This window comes from Garra rufa, chromosome 1, assembly GCF_049309525.1.
Source record: "Garra rufa chromosome 1, GarRuf1.0, whole genome shotgun sequence".
NCBI classification, from domain to species: domain Eukaryota; kingdom Metazoa; phylum Chordata; class Actinopteri; order Cypriniformes; family Cyprinidae; genus Garra; species Garra rufa.
In genome coordinates, this window is record NC_133361.1 from 99,468,755 (window position 1) to 99,483,823 (window position 15,069).

The 15,069-nt window shown below is 47.0% G+C and overlaps 3 non-coding genes and 1 pseudogene across 3 annotated transcripts; all 4 read left to right on the forward strand.

The window, feature by feature from the left end:
* LOC141322867 (uncharacterized) overlaps positions 1 to 15,069 on the forward strand; it is a 677,976-nt pseudogene that overhangs the window by 190,868 nt on the left and 472,039 nt on the right.
* trnar-acg (transfer RNA arginine (anticodon ACG)) lies at positions 39 to 111 on the forward strand. Its single transcript has one exon. It is a non-coding gene; the product is annotated as a tRNA-Arg (tRNA).
* trnae-uuc (transfer RNA glutamic acid (anticodon UUC)) lies at positions 448 to 519 on the forward strand. Its single transcript has one exon. It is a non-coding gene; the product is annotated as a tRNA-Glu (tRNA).
* On the forward strand, positions 2,736 to 2,822 carry trnay-gua (transfer RNA tyrosine (anticodon GUA)). The gene is given in 2 exon segments: positions 2,736 to 2,772; positions 2,787 to 2,822. It is a non-coding gene; the product is annotated as a tRNA-Tyr (tRNA).

Here is a 15,069-nt window from a genome sequence, read left to right on the forward strand (position 1 = left end):
CAACAAGTCGGGCGCAAGCACGAGGTCCCCCAGTCGGTGGGCCAGTGGCGCAATGGATAACGCGTCTGACTACGGATCAGAAGATTCTAGGTTCGACTTCTGGCTGGCTCGCGTTACGCTTTTTGCGTAATGTAGTTAGGTTTTGATGTCACGGGCTTGCTGAATTGTTGCCCTATTCCTACGTGCCACCCAGGCTTTGAGAAAAAGTTGGACACGAAATGAAATCCGAACAAGCCGTTAATCAGCAACTTATCCGTTTAAAACCGCGTCTCAGTTTCATTGCTAATCTCATGATTTTTTCATTTCTGTACTTTGACAGACCGGCGATAGGCTGTTTTTCCTTGAGATAACGGTTACAATGCAAGACCACGCTTGTTTTTTCGAATGCGTGGCGTGACTATTTTTGGAATCTTTTTTTTTACCCGGACAAGGCTTCCACTGACCAGTTCCCATATGGTCTAGCGGTCAGGATTCCTGGTTTTCACCCAGGCGGCCCGGGTTCGACTCCCGGTATGGGAAGGCGGGCTCCTCTTTGCTTCCCTCTTCGAACGGGCCGCACGTCTTCCTGCGTCGAAGGCTGTTTTTTGGCCAGCAGTCGAGCTGCAGAAACCTAATAGGCAGAGGTTATGACCCCACATGCCTGTGCCTTCGATAGCTCAGCTGGTAGAGCGGAGAACAGTAGGTGAAGCGTTTGCAATCCTTAGGTCGCTGGTTCGACTCCGGCTTGAAGGAGGTTGTTTTTTCATGTGCCCACCTTTTTTGGGGGGGCCGGCCTTCTGAAAACGCCCAGCAGAGCTTGATTTTACAGTCCGCCGTTGGGGGGAGGGGGGCAAAAGAGCGTTAACTGACCGAGAATCAAACCCTGGCCGCGGCGGTAAGAGCGCCGAATCCTAACCACTAGACCACCAGGGCCCGGTTTTTCAAAAGCTTTAATCCGGATAAAATTGATCCGGATTTAGTAATCCTTGTTTTTGCGATCCGTGATCACGTAATCCATCTTACTTTTGAGCCAGTTTTTCAAAGCAACATCGGATTGGATCAATCTGATCCGGATAGGAACTTTTCAGGATCAGCAAATCTGGATAACCAGTGCTCAAACAGGATAGGAAATCATAATGTAGAACTATAGATATGTAAAGAGCAACAAGTAGAATAGCCAGTGTGGGGTCAATATAAGTTTATTTTTATTTGAAATGAAAACACACACATTTAAAAAAAAAACTAAAAACAAGAAAAAAAAAAACCCACCCCACCCTCTTCCAGCAGTCCGCTCATCTGAGACCTACAAAAACACTGTACAGTGAGGATATTTATAAGTTTCAAATATAGATGTATTGAATAATAAAAAAAAAGACTTAATGTCAAATAATAATTTCAAAAATCAGTGATTGCCATTCTTTGCATATTTTTGGTTATTAATCATTGCATGCATCACTAATAAATATTCTAAAAACAAAAAAATATTTCCGATTGTGATGAAAATATATATCAATTAGTGACAGAATAAAATTTATTGTTTTTGGTAAATTTTGACAGCTGTTTGGGGATTATTTTATGAGGCCAAACTCTTTCTACTTTGCTGTAGGCCTATACTGTAGGCTGAATACATTAAAGCCTACCTAATCACTGTAGCCTGACGGATGAACAAATAAAATTAAAACCTTATGAATAAATAGGATATCTTGTAAGATACTGCATGATCCAAATATAGTATTATTTGATACATTTTTAAAGTTTTCATTACATTTTGGGCATGAAATCCACGCTGAATCCACCCTTCTGATGGGATCAGGTAAATCCAGATTTTTTGGATCAAAGTGATCCAAATCCTACAAAAAAGTTCTGAAAAACCCAAACTAAAGGTTTGATCCGGATCGAAACCAAGATTGGATTACATGATCTAATCCGATTATGTAATCCATTTTTTCTTTTGAAAAACCCATTTTCAAGATTTGATCCAATCCGTTATCCAAAATCCTAGTGGATTACTTTTGAAAAACTGGGCCCAGGGAAGGGCTGATCAGGTGCTGGCCTGCTAATATCATGAGAACAAGCAGACAGCAATACAGGCTTCTGTCATGTCGAAAACCAACAAGTCGGGCGCAAGCACGAGGTCCCCCAGTCGGTGGGCCAGTGGCGCAATGGATAACGCATCTGACTACGGATCAGAAGATTCTAGGTTCGACACCTGGCTGGCTAGCGCTACGCTTTTTGCGTAATGCAGTTTGGTTTTGATGTCACGGGCTTGCCGAATTGTTGCCCCATTCCTACGTGTCACCCAGGCTTTGAGAAAAACTTGGACACAAAATGAAATCCGAACTAGCCAATAATCAGCAACTTATCCGGTTAAAACCGCGTCTCAGTTTCATTGCTAATCTCATGATTTTTTCATTTCGGTACCTTGACAGACCTACGATAGGCTGTTTTTCCTTGAGATAACGGTTACAATGCAAGACCACGCTTGTTTTTTTCGAATGCGTGGCGTGACTATTTTTGGAATCTTTTTTTTTACCCGGACAAGGCTTCCACTGACCAGTTCCAATATGGTCTAGCAGTCAGGATTCCTGGTTTTCACCTAGGCGGCCCGGGTTCGAGTCCCGGTATGGGAAGGCGGGCTCCTCTTTGCTTCCCTCTTCGAAGGGGCCGCACGTCTTCCTGCGTCGAAGGCCGTTTTTTGGCCAGCAGTCGAGCTGCAGAAACCTAATAGGCAGAGGTTGTGACCCCACAGACCCGTGCCTTCGATAGCTCAGCTGGTAGAGCGGAGGACTGTAGGTGAAGCGTTGGCAATCCTTAGGTCGCTGGTTCGACTCCGGCTCGAAGGAGGTTGTTTTCTGACTCTAGATGGAGGAGACAAACAATGTTTAGCAACACAGAAAATAAAATGTCAAGACAGGCTCAAAGCCATGACAAATGAATGGAGCACATAGTCAGGTTGGTCTGGTTGTAACTAAAAAGCATTTTTAACATAAATTAAAAAAAAATTGTTAAACAAGAAATCAACACAATCAAGCACAATTTCTGTCAACGCATGATGTATCATAATAATAACAGAACCAAAATCAACAAACAAAACAGATCAGAAACAAGGCAATCGGGATCCAGCCTCACACCACGCCAGCAAAGCCCAGGCAAAACAGAGGGAAGAACATGTGTAACAAGTATCCACTGAGATGGCGAGATGTGTTGATGAACCCAAGTGCAGTTTATTGAAACCAAAGTGCAATAATCCAACATACAGACATAATCCAGACAAATGGTAATCCAAACAGTGACTCGACTTGACTTGACTTGACTTGACTTGACTTGACTTGACTTGACTTGACTTGACTTGACTAAAAACTTGAAAACAGACACTCACCAAACAGCAGTATTACAACATTAATACGCGACCACCAACCACTCAAACACAAGGCCCATTTATACAAGACAATACAGGTCACATGACACAAACAACCAATGAGAAACAAGGAACATGACATAGCAACCAATCAGAACAAGACACATGGAACTAAGGAACCAATGACAGGAATACAATAGGGAAAGGGAAGGAAGACACAGCATGAAACAAATACAAAATAAAAGACCTGTAAACATGAACATGAAAACCCAAGACAAAACAAAACCCCACGTTACAACATGCAGTGTTTGCATGTAGTCCTGTTCCAGGTTTTCTGTTCAGCATCCTGACTCTGACGTAAGCACGTAAAGCATAAAAAAGAGTAACTAAGCCTGTGTAATTGCCATGGAGCATGTGAGCGAGATAAAAAGTAAACTGCACATTGGATAACAGCTCTTCCTGTCTATGTGATCTTTCTTTTCCCTATACCTAAGCACGCTACAACTTGGCAACGAGTGATAAACAGATCTGAACCCAAAACGCATAACAAAGAACAGTTGCTTGGATCACACAGAGGATAAAAAAAAAAAGATGACTCTCCCACATTTTCCGATGTTAGATTCCTCTCCGAACCCAGCTTAGTCAGCTCGCGATGAGTAGATTCGACAATTACCTACAAGCGTTCAACGTAGAAGAGTACAAGCAGAAAAGAGCACTCTTACTACATCACGCAGGACCCGAGGTGTTCGACATTTTTGAAACGCTGCCAGAAACAGGAGAAGATTATGCTACAGCGGTAAGAAAGATAGACGCGTATTTCTGTCCAAAAGCAAATCCAGAGTATGAAACATATTTATTCAGACAAGCAAAACAACACGAAGCTGAAAAATTGGATGCATATCACACAAGGTTGCAACAAATGGCAACAAAATGTGAGTTCCTAAATGTGGACAAAGATCAAATCACAAATAATTCTAAGCTGGAATTCATCGCGTCTCCGAAAGATGGCCCTAAGAGATGGCACAATGACACTTCAACAATTACTAGATGCAGGAAGAGCTCAAGAAACAGCAGATAAACAAGCAGCAGGCATAGAAGAGATGCATGCAAAGTCGTCCAAATTATTCACAACGCATGCAATAAGTAAAACAACTCTGAACAAACACAAGCAGAGAAATTATAAAACAAACACTCAGTTTAAAAACATAACATGCAACAATTGCAGAGGACATTTTCCACATGAAGGGGGACAAAAAAATTGCCCAGCAAAAGGAAAAATCTGCAAAGGCTGTGGAAAGTTGAATCATTTACAAAAATGTTGCAGGTCAACACGCTACACAACCAGTAAGTCAAACTCATCAAAGCTCAAATTTCTGTGCATACAGACGACAAGTTCAGACGAGGACTACGTATATGTCATACACACAGTTCAACATTTACAACAACCTCAGTCACAAGTGGAGATCGCAGGAGTGCCAGTGAAGGTCATCATAGACTCTGGTGCAAGCGTAAATATTGTTAAAACACAATAAACCCATCTGATGCAAAAGATTTTGCATATGGCTCGTCCACTCCACTTCCACTGAAAGGAAAGTTTCAAGCCAAAATTAACTCCAACAACCAAGACACGGTAACCACATTCTACGTAATTGACGGTCATTCCGGTTCTCTGCTGAGCTACAGCACTACACCAGAGCTTGGAATTCTTCATATGGCTCGTCCACTCCACTTTCACTGAAAGGAAAGTTTCAAGCCAAAATTAACTCCAACAACCAAGACACGGTAACCACATTCTACGTAATTGACGGTCATTCCGGTTCTCTGCTGAGCTACAGCACTACACCAGAGCTTGGAATTCTTCAAATAGTCAGCGCAATGTTCAACCAACCAGCCAAAATTCCCACTGTCAATCAGCTGCTAGAAGAGTACAAAGACCTTGGAAAGTTTTAAGACATTGGAAAGCTAAAAGACCTTCAAGTAAAGCTACACATAGATGAGTCTGTAAAGCCAACAACGCAACCACACAGACGAATTCCGTTCCATATCAACCAGGAACAAGAACTTGAGAAACTTGAAAAACAAGGTATCATTGAAAAAGTCAGTGGTCCAACACCCAGGGTATCACCCATAGTTGTGACACCAAAACCAAAAAATCCTGATCTCAACTCATATGCGTGGACATGCGACTGCCAAATTGCACCATCCAAAGAGAATGTCATATCACCCCAACAGTGGATGATCTGATACATGATTTAAACGGAGCTGCATGTTTCACAAAACTGGACCTGAATGCTGGATATCATCAGCTCGAACTACATCCAGAATCCAGGTAAATAATGACATTTACAACTCATGCAGGGCTCTGGAGGTAAACTCGTTTGAAATTTGGAATTAGCTCAGCTGCAGAGTTTTTCCAAAATGCAATTCGGCAAGTCCTTCATGGCATCCCAAATGTCAGGAACATGAGTGATGACATCATAGTCTATGGGAAAACTTGAGAAGAACACAACGCCAGTCTGCAAGCTGTATTCAAAAGACTCAGAGAGAAAAACTTAACGTAATGACAACATACTGTTCACGTTTCATTCCGGACTATGCAACAACCACACAGCCACTGCGTGAACTAGTACGGAAAGATTGCATTTGGAACTGGGGACCCGAACAACAAGAAGCACTGGACAAGCTGAAATCTCAACTCATCCGGAATGCTACAATGTCTTACTTTGATCCAAGGGAGACATCAACACTTCTTGTTGATGCAAGCCCAGTTGGTCTTGGTGCGATACTGAGCCAGCCAGGCACACACAGGTCTGGTGACAAAGTAATTGCGTATGCCAGTAGAGCACTCACATCTGTAGAACAATGGTATTCACGAACAGAAAGGGAAGCTCTAGCAATAGTCTGGGCATGAGAACACTTCCACTTACCACATACCTGTATGGATCACACTTCACAGTCATTACGGACCACAAACCACTAAAGCTTATTTTCAACAATCCTTGAGCATCTCCACCAGCCAGGCCTGAACGCTGGAGGCTGAGATTGCAACAGTACACATTTTCAGTCCAGTACAAAGCAGGGAAAGGCAATCCTGCTGATTACATGTGGAGGCATCCTGTTGACGGACATCACACAGACTGTTCAGAAAATGCATAAAGTTACGTGAGCTTCATAATTGACAACACAGTTACAAAAGCAATGACCATGGATGAAGTACAACGTGAAACTGGAAAAGACTCTGCAGATAGTGATAAGAGAGCTGAAAGGAAAAGGCTGGACACACTTGAAACAGACAATGTCAGATGTAGAACATGCAAAGCTAACAGCGTTCCATAAGCTGAGACATGAGCTCACAGTCAATGCATCGCAAGAAATTGTCCTCAGGAGAAACAGACTCGTTTTACCTGCCTCTCTGTATCAAAAGGCCATCTAACTTGCTCATGTGGGACACATAGGCATCGTGAAGACTAAACAGCTGATAAGAGAAAAGGTATGGTTCCCCGGCATAGATGCAGAAGTGGAGAAAGCTGTGCAAGGATGTATTCCGTGTCAAGCAGCCACAGTCCAACATCATACAGAACCCCTTAACATTAGAACCACCACGGGGTAAATTTTACCCGTACCTGTCATTCAAATGTACATAACAGATTTTCAGTAAAACACTCAAGTCTGCCAGTCATTGACTTTTACTAAAATTGTGTAATTTAAAATCACCTGGTGTTAAAAAGTGTTTAGATAATAGCAGATCGAAAAACTGAGAATTTATACCTAAAAGCACCAGCGCACGTCAAATTTACCCACTATATAACGTGTGTATTTTCGCGCTGTCATAATCTTGCCGGTTATGTTTTTATATTGCTAGGCAGCGCCTTTTACTCATTGAATTAGTGGTTATCAGTTTCATAAATAAAGTCAATATGAGTAAAAGAAGGCAGCTGATTTTTGATGAAGAGCTATTACAAGCACTAAATACCATGATTATTGGAGAGTCTGTTATGCGTCCTGGGTCACCTCAGCATCTGACGGCTCATCTAAAAGTGATCTAATATTTAGATGTTTTAGCCTAACCTTACACGTATTGTTAAAACTTTGGATTATTTCTTTAATTTTTGTTTTGCAATTTCTATTGTTTATTGTTCACTACTGTCTGGCTATTTATTCTAGTCTGACCATTTCCTGAAAAAAACAAAAAAAGTCCGATCCAGCCTATGTAATGAATCCTTTTTTTATTTATTTTTTATTACGTTTATTCGTGTTGTTCTCTTATTCATATTTTAAATGATATAAGTAAACAAATTAATCATTCATTAGGTGAAGCTGTGCACTTGAATTTCACATCTCATCATCCTATGCAGGGTGCGCAAGTTATTATTGGACATTGTTGTCTATGGGCTATTTTCGTAATTTAAATAACATAAATTGTCTAAATTTATTGAATAATGACAATGAATTAACATTACACCACACAATTATGTAGTTACTTCCTTTTATTTCCCTTTGTCAGCGCGGTCTTGTTTATGTTAAATTGACTGTTATGAAAACGGACTGTAGCCTGCATGATAAAAAATCTATAAACAAAAAAAACAGGGCAAAAAAATAAGTTGATGACTAGACAATCATTTTTTTTATGACACTAGACACTTCTTTACCAAGACAGTGGCATAATACAGTGAAATAAAATCTTCTTTAGCCATATCAAAATACTTTGCGTGTGGGTAAAATTTACCCGCATGGTGGTTTTAGGTATACAGCGACCTCTGGCAGTTCTAGTATTAAGATGTCCGATCTTCCCGCAGAGACATGGGTGGAAGTCTCAGTGGATTTTACTGGTCCCTTACCAGTAAAAATTAGGTGACGCTTTGCTCTGCCAAAAACCCATGACGGGAAAGCTGATAACTCCGTACGAGACAAAACCGTACAAAGTGATCAAAATCAAAGGGTCGATGGTGACAGCAAGTCACCCAAGAAGAGGCATGACGAGAAATTCTTTTTTCAAAAGTCTCATCTCACAGTTGAGCAGAGTGAAATCTCGGATGACGAAGATGACATCAGAGCACAAACACCAGATTCAGATGTGCTCCAGAACAATGTACCGCAAGGCCCACGGCACACCACCACCAATCTGAGACACTCAGCACTTTCAAATACCCCTCGATATCCTTTAGACCAAATCATAGGGCCCCAAGATATTTGATTGATGAAATGTGAAATGTTGTTTTCCAAAATGCTACCGCTTGTAGGTCATAAATGTTGATTTGCTTCGTTGAACATTCCTGTTCTTATGTTTTGACAGTGGTAGCTTGAGGCAATATAAGGACCTTCCTGATTTGTAATTTGATTATATAGAATGTAATCTGCAATTTAAGATTCTGTGTTGTAAGTAAATTCTTGTTCTCGAATAAGGGAGGGATGTAATGTTTGCATGTAGTCCTGTTCCAGGTTTTCTGTTCAGCATCCTGACTCTGACGTAAGCACGTCAAGAGTAAACTAAAAAAGAGTAATTAAGCGTGTGTAATTCCCACGGATCATGTGAGCGAGATAAAAAGTGAACTGCACGTTGTATAACAGCTCTTCCTATCTACGTGATCTTTCTTTTCCCTATACCTACTTGAGCGAGCTCCTATCGCATTGTAGTCCCTCACGTCCGTTGCGTTCCCAAAACTCTGGCAATTTGATAATACCTAGAATATCAAAATCAACTGTGGGCGGCAGATCATTTTCTTATCTAGCGACTAAACTCTGGAACAATCTGCCTAACACTGTTCGGGAGGCAGACACAATCTGTCAGTTTAAAAGTAGATTAAAGACACATCTCTTTAATCTGGCTTACACATAAAAACATTAACACATTCCTATAATTAAAATCCGTTAAAGGATTGTTAGGCTGCATTAATTAGGTCAACCAGAACCGAAAACACCTCCCATAACACTAGATGCACTCATTGCGTTGTAAAAAGAATGGCATCTACGCTAATATAAGTCTGTTTCATTCTTATTCCGAGGTCACCGTAGCCACCAGACCCAGCCTGTATCCAGATCAGATAGTCACTGCAGTCCCCCGGATCCAGTCCGTACCCAGCTTAGATCATGGATCACCACCTGGAGATGACTTCAATAGCCGTGGATGTCAACCAGATGAGCTCCAGAGACGGATCATCAATGAAGACCTCGCTAACCTAGACGGCCATCGGTGCTACACCACGGGATCCTGATGAGTTCTCTACAATCGGACATTGGTACAAACTGTTGTTCCCTTCTGGGAACTCGAGCCGCGTCATGGAACGCTATGGGGAACGCCATTGGCGGGCAGCACTCTGAATCATGTCTACAACCAATGAATGACGGGGGTGACGTCACAGGCGCGGTGACGTCATCGACCAGGAAGTATAAAGCACGTGCGTTTGAAGCCCGCGGCAGCTTTTGTCATTCAGCGAGAGTGCTCTGTGTCTGTCTGTCTATCGTAAGCCATTGCTGTTTTTGTGTCCAGTTTGACACACTTTTATTTGAGTTAATGGCTTCTAGAAAACAACCTGTTAGAACTGTGGTGGCAAAGCGCCCACATAGGCAGTGTGTCCCTCCCAGCCAACGCTACATTGTTGGTGGGGATACACACAGCCTATGTGTGGTTTGCTTGGGAGCGGGGCACGCACAGTCAGCCCTCGAAAAGGCTGGCTGTCCGCACTGTGAACGCCTTCCAGTGCGGGTGCTTCGCTCCCGGAAAGCCCTCTTCGAGGAGGGGGCTTTCACCAGCGTTCCCCGCGGGTCTGGCCCCGCTTCCGCCGAGGCGGAGCGGCAGCTGCACTCGTGGGGTTCGCAGCTCGATCTGCTGGAGGGTTTGGAGACGGGGGATCCCCTATCTCCGCCCTCACTCAGCGGATCGAGCGACCTCCTCCTGGATGCGGAAGCCCGCACTGCGGTTACTTCCCCCCGGGAGGAGGCTCCAGAGTTTCTCCTCTCTTCCTCCGAGGAGGTTGAGATGGACAGCCTGGAAGAGCCACAACCGCCACCACCACGCTCGCCACATTATGAGGAGCTCGTTGAGGTGCTGACAAACGCGGTAGCCAAATTAAACATCTCCTGTGGGTCGGTCTATGGCAGCCCTGGTGGCCGCGGAGAGGCATCCCTAGCTGACCCTGTCCGAAGTCAAAGAGAAGGACAGGGTCACGCTCCTGGACGCCCCCCTGCAACCATCTGGCCTCTTTGGTGCTTCGGTTGACACCGTTGTCGCCAGGCACCAGGAGGCCCGCAAGCAGGCGGCGGCGTTCAGGACATTCCTCCCTCGCCGCGTGTTCTCCTCTGAGGCTGCTACATGGGGGCAGCCTCAGCCGTGCACGAGCTCCCATAGAGAGGCGCAGAAACAGAGCGTTGCCACCCGCGCTCCTCCAGCTATGCCTAGGGGACCCGGAAAGCAACGCTCTAAGTCGGGGGCTTCCAAGAAAAAGAGGCCCGACCTGAGGGTCATCCTCCAATCTAGGAAGTCCTCGGCTAAACGGCCCTGACGGTTGTGGCTCAGGGTCGTTGAGGGCAGCCCCTCTCGAGGGGGTTTGCGCCGTACCCAAGGGTGAGGGTTTCAAACCCCCTCGGGGCCCTCAGGAGATTTGTCAGCTAACCCTGCCAGTGTTACAGGGCGCGGCGATCTCCCGCGAACATCCTCTAGCTGTTCCGCCCGGAAACGTAGCGGCCCTGGAGAGTTCGCAGCCCCCGCGGGAGTCTTCAGAGGAGCTAGTTCAGGAGTTTCCTGCCAGCTCGCTGTTACAGGTCTCCGAGTTAGTTCCTCGAATAAATCCAGACACCAGTCTCGAGAGGCTGATACCCTTAGTAAACTTTCTGGCAGCGTGGAAACTACTGCCAAATGTTTCAATGTGGGTCCTGCGTACTGTAGAGAAAGGTTATGCTATTCAGTTCGGCGCCAAGCCGCCACCTTTCAGCGGGGTATTTCCAACTTTAGTAAGCCCCGAGCAGGGTCTGGTAATGGAACAGGAAGAAGAAACTCTTCTGAGGAAGGAGGCCATCGAGGTGGTCCCTCCTCAAGACAGGGAATCTGGGTTCTACAGCCGGTACTTCATTGTTCCGAAGAAGGATGGGGGGCTTCGGCCCATCTTAGATCTCAGGCTTCTAAACCGCTCAGTCACAAAACTGAAGTTCAGAATGCTTACAGTCAAGCAGGTTGTGTCACAAATCAGGTCTGAGGACTGGTTTGTCACGATAGATCTAAAAGACGCATATTTCCACGTCTCCATCCATCTTCAGCACAGGAAGTTTCTCAGGTTCGCTTTCAGGGGCGAAGCTTACCAGTACAGAGTACTTCCTTTCGGCCTAGCTCTCTCTCCCCGAACTTTCACGAAGTGTGTGGATGCTGCGCTGGCTCCACTGCGACTCCAGGGCATCCGCATACTCAACTACATAGACAACTGGCTTATCCTAGCCAGCTCGGAGCAGTTAGCGGTTCAGCATCGAGGTGCTGTTCTCGCTCACATGAAAGAGTTGGGGTTGAGACTCAATGCCAAGAAAAGTGTGCTTTCTCCACTACAAAGGACCACTTACTTAGGCGTGGTGTGGGATTCGATCTCGATGCAGGCACGTATGTCTCCTGCCCGGATCGATTCCATACTGACTGCGGTAAATGCAGTAAAGCTAGGCCAGTCACTCACTGTCAAACAGTTTCAAGTACTGTTAGGTCTTATGGCGGCCGCTTCCAACGTGATACCTTTTGGACTGCTGCACATGAGACCACTACAGTGGTGGCTCAGGACCAGGGGGTTTTCCCCGAGGGGAAACCCGTTCTGCAAGATCAAGGTCACGCGGCGCTGCCTACGTGCCTTGGCCATGTGGAAGAAACCCTGGTTCCTCTCTCAGGGTCCGGTCCTGGGAGCTCCTTGTCGCCGCGTCACGCTAGCGACAGATGCTTCCCTTACCGGATGGGGGGGTGGTCATGAGTGGCCGCTCAGCCCAAGGCCTGTGGAGCGATCACCATCTCTCCTGGCACATAAATCGCCTAGAGATGCTGGCCGTATTCCAGGCTCTGAAGAGTTTTCTCCCAGACCTAAGAAACCGTCATGTGCTGGTCCGTACAGACAGCACAGCGGTGGTTTATTACATAAACCATCAAGGAGGACTCCGCTCACGCCCCTTATACAAGCTGGCGTACCGGATACTCCTTTGGTCGCAAGAGAAACTCCTCTCCCTGAGAGCAGTCCAAATTCCTGGACATCTGAATGTAGGAGCAGATGTCCTGTCGAGGCAGGGGCCGAGGCCCGGGGAATGGATGCTTCACCCAGAGGTGGTGAAGCAGATCTGGAGAGTGTTTGGCCAGGCACAGGTGGACCTTTTCGCGACTCGAGAGACATCGCAATGTCCCCTCTGGTACTCTCTAGTTCCTCCAGCTCCACTGGGGCTGGATGCCATGGTACAGACGTAGCCGAGGCTTCGTCTGTACGCCTTTCCCCCGATCGCTCTGCTCCCGGGAGTTCTGGAATGGGTCTGTCGGTTTCAAGTACGGCTGTTACTAGTAGCCCCGTACTGGCCGGCCCGAGTGTGGTTCTCGGACCTGATATCTCTCCTCAACGGCTCTCCATGGGAGATTCCTGTCAGGAGGGACCTCCTATCTCAGGCCGGGGGCGCAATCTGCCACCCCCACCCAGAGAAGTGGAGGTTATGAGTGTGGCCCCTGAGGGGGCACAACTCATAGGAGCGGGTCTCTCAACCGAGGTTGTTGAGACCCTTCTCCAATCCAGTGCTCCCTCTACGAGGAAACTGTATGGCCTTAAGTGGAACTTGTTTGTGAGATGGTGCCACGAGCACCACTTAGACCCAGTTAACTGCCCGGTTGGTACAGTCCTGGAGTTTCTACAATCTCGCCTTTCCGCAGGGCTAGCTCACTCCACCCTGAAGGTTTACGTGGCGGCTATAAGTGCCTACCACGCCCCTCAAGGTGGTCTCTCAGTGGGCCGAGATCCCTTGGTCATTCGTTTCCTCCGCGGTGCGCTCAGGTTGAGGCCTCGAGTGACACCCAGGGTTCCCACGTGGGACCTGGCTGTGGTACTAGAAGCTCTATGCAAGCCTCCATTCGAGCCCATAGAAGAGTCTACAGATCGCATACTCACTATCAAGACAGCGCTTCTGCTAGCACTCACCTCTCTAAAGAGAGTTGGGGACCTGCAGGCCCTTTCGGGTGGCCCCTTCTCACTTAGAGTTTGCCCCAGGGATGGCCAAAGCCTTTCTTTACCCTAGGGTCGGGTACGTCCCGAAGGTCCCCTCCCTAGCACCACGGCCAATAACGCTACAAGCGTTCTATCCTCCTCCATTCACGGAGCCGGATCACAGGAAGCTTAACTGCATGTGCCCAGTCAGAGCTTTAGACACCTACGCCCATAGAGCTGTCACGTGGCGTAGAACAGAGCAACTGTTTGTCTGTTACGGCCCCCCAAAGAGGGGGGGCCCGGCTTCAAAGCCCACTATTAGTAGATGGATCATCGATGCCATATCTACTGCTTACAAGTCCTCTGATCTCCCTTCTCCAATGGGACTCAAGGCTCACTCCACTCGAGGTCTGTCTGCCTCGAGAGCTCTGACAGCAGGTGTCCCCATCCAGGACATCTGCAATGCTGCGGGTTGGTCCTCGCCCCTGATGTTCGTCAGGTACTATGAACTTGACCTCAGAGCCGCTCCAGGCTCCGCTGTGCTCTCGACCTAGAATCAGGTCTAGAGAGTCAGCCACCTCCCTAGCCAGGAGGAGACTTCTCAAGGCGCATTCTTTCTGCGGAAAGAAGAGAAGTCACTTTTTCGCCAATAACAAAAAAGAGATCTGCATCCTTCAACCTTCTGTCCGTAAGAAACTAGACAAAAGCTCTTTCAGTCCCTCTTGTCCTGGCTGAACCCCCAAACAAAGGACTAAGACTCCTCGTGTGCCCGAGGGCCGAGGGGTGCCTCTTGCACTGGCTGGCGAACCAGGCAGAGGTCCACTGTTCTCGTGTGCCTGAGGGCCGAGAACCATACAGCTCTCTTGTCCGCGGAATGCTAGACAATGGCTTTATTCTCCTCGTGCTCTGGCGCAGGATGCTACCAGACCGAGTGTATTTCGGTCCCCCTGGTTTCTGGCCTTTCCCAGACCAAGGACTAAGACTCCTCGTCAGCCTGAGGGCCGAGGAGTGCCTCATGCGCTGGCTGGCTACCAGGCAGAGGCCCCTACTGTCTTCCCCGTGTGCCCAAGGGCCGGGGATTGCAGTGCCCTCTTGTCCGCGTAATGCTAGACAATGGCTTATTCCCTCGCGTCCTGGCGTAGCTCAGGCCGAGCCTTGGATCCCTCTTGTTCTGGCTGAACCCCCAGACAAAGGATCACCCTCTCCTCATGTGCCTGCGGGCCGAGGAGCCTCTTGAGGTCAAGTTCACTGTCCTCGTGGGTCTACGGACCGAGGACTACCCACACCATCTGTCCGCGGAATGCTAGACAGTGGTCATTCGGTCCCTCTTGTTCTGGCTATCTCCCAGACAAAGGACTAAGACTCTGCGTGTGCCTAAGGGCCGCGGAGTACCTCTCGTTCTGGCTGGTGACCAGACAGAGGAAGACTACCTTTCCTCGTGTGCCCGAGGGCCGAGGACTACAGGGCCTTCTTGTCCGCGGAATGCTAGACAAGGGCTCTCTCCTTTCCACCCTGGTTGAGCAGACACTGCGCAGGGCTTGGAAATTATGGGGGCGTTGGTAGTCTCGTTCCCCATAGCGTTCCATGACGCGG